Below are 2,500 nucleotides of genomic sequence, written 5' to 3' on the forward strand. Positions count from 1 at the left end.
AATGAGCTTAGTCGGGACAAAGTATACCTGTACAGAATTATCACTGTTATTAGAAGTGTTATAATTGACGATGGTTTCCTACATATGAACGAAGCCAGGGCCAACATCTCATGCAAAATGACTCACCACTACCAGAAGAATATATCGGTTTAACATGGCAACAGAATAAACTAATAATGATTTTTATGTCCTCACAGAGTTTGTTGTGTGTCACTATGGGCCCATCTGATTCTACATCAAATTCTCTCCGAAATGATCGGAGGGATCTAAACATCTGAAACAGATCAATCTTCTGAAAATGATTCAACCTGCAAATGAAGACATAGTATGGCAAACAATCCAAATGTTTGGCTACTGGGCACATCCTGAGAATGTCCTTTTATCATTGCTCTCAGAGCTATTTTTGTTTCAGTGTTTTCAAATTTTGTGGTCAAGAGGTTGTGACGTTCTTCAAGTCGCTATCAACTATTTAGTATGGGTCTCTAGTAACAAGACAGAAAATTGATTTTTGTAGACAAATAGAATTCGTATTTCAAATAAGAGGTTACAAATATGCATGATACGAGTTTGATTTTTATTCAGAATAAATATATATCTTTGGATTGTACAAAAACGCACATTGTGTCGTCTCCATGAGTATGAAGTAAATAGGTTGGATTCATTGACAATGTAGAGGAAAAGCCTCGGGTGAAGCCCCAATCTTCTTTTGATGAGCTACTTTAAAGATTATTATCGTCCATATCTAAGAGGCGCCTTACACACGTGCTCTCCAAGACACCTGTCGAAGCAGCACTTGTCCACACCGCTGCACGCCCCATCGTTCGAGCAGGTGATGGGAGGTCCGAAGATGCGAGGGCACACGGGTCTCACTGGCGGGCACTGACCGGGTTTGACGATCTGGGTTGCGATGGGGTCGGGCCGTTGGTTGTTGTTTTCGCAGCAGTAGGCTGCTCCTTCAGGACTCTTGCACCAGTAACGGCAGTTGCTGCTGGGAGCGACAGGAGGAATAACTCCACCCCCGATTCCGTGACCGACGCCGCCGACTACGGGATGGCCTTGGTTACCGAAAGGAGGTCCTCCGACATGTGGTCCCCCTCCGAAGTGACCAGGACCGCCTAGCCCAGGTGACCCAAAGGGAGGCCCCTGTGCATGATGGGGACGTCCTCCGAAGAATCGAGTTGCAGCGCCACCACTTCCGCTCGCAGCACCCTTTTTGGCGGCCTTGAGGTCTTTGCCTGCCACCAAGACGAGGTAGGATATGAGCAGGGCACACAGGACTCTCATTCTATAGGTTGGAGAATATCACGTGGACAATTGAAGGTTCTATCAAGAAGTAGCTTGATATTGAAAGGCTTGGATGCTCTGGCAAGCGGCAAGACGAAGGACACGGCACCTCTTGCTTGTTGGAGTCAGAAGACCAAGTGTGTCCGTCCACGTCTGCGGTGGCTCATATAACGGACAACGCAACTCACCCCTCCCTCCTCCCTCCCTCCATCGTCTTCTTCGTGTTCTAGCTCGCATGGGACGGAGCGGGATTCCCTCGGTTGCATTCAGATCTCAAAGTTGTTTTTTGACAGACGTCATCATCCTCGGTAGTGTCCCGACTTTGGTATGCGAAAGTTGAACAAGGAGCACAGCTTAGCTTCCAGTGTTCCTATTGAAGTTTTGCAAGGGTACACGCTTCCTACCACCCACATCTGCACCACTCGCACTTGGAATCGCATTTGCACACGTGCACGCACACATGCATACACATTCACAGGCATTCAGCAACACTAGTACACTGCAGGATCAGCCTATCCCCCATTGAGGCGATACAGCCTTTTTACCTCACCACTATGGCTTAATTTAATTTGACTTCGGAAACCTGCCTGTATGTTGGGAAGTGCATCTGGAATTCTAGGCGTGCTGAAACGAATCTGTTTGTGAACCTAATTTGAAACAATTGTGATCAAATCTATCATACTGACTTTGGGGAGAGCAGTCATATGCATCAATGTTCTACTGCACCTGTGATTTCTACCATTGCAGAGAAAAGCTAGAAGGCCATGAATGTATGACTTAAACACTTGCCTAGCACTTACCGGGAGTGGCTATTTCAAGTATGTTGTTTACCATGTCACAATCAAAATGATATTTTTTGTCGAAGTTCCTATATTAAGCAAACAATCCACAACACTTAGGAATATACATGTTTTGTGTGATATGCTTATCTCTCCTGGCCTTTACAAGTTATATTATTAGTATCTTAGATGGAACGGCACATAGGAAGTTGCTTCATAAGTTTATTGTCAAATACATCAGTTATGGTGATGACAACTGTCACTTTTCATTTAGTGTGACTCTTCATAAACTAGAGACAAATACGATGGCTTTGGCCATAGTTAAGCTAATCTAGCAGTGAACTCCTCGTTTCACTTTTTTTTTTATCTTTCAAGGTTGGTGACCGATTTGCTCTCATAAGATAATGAAGATTCATTCTCAATTTCTACATTCCCTC

The sequence above is a fragment of the Oratosquilla oratoria genome, chromosome 36, assembly GCF_046742065.1.
Source record: "Oratosquilla oratoria isolate Oo_2021 chromosome 36, ASM4674206v1, whole genome shotgun sequence".
NCBI classification, from domain to species: domain Eukaryota; kingdom Metazoa; phylum Arthropoda; class Malacostraca; order Stomatopoda; family Squillidae; genus Oratosquilla; species Oratosquilla oratoria.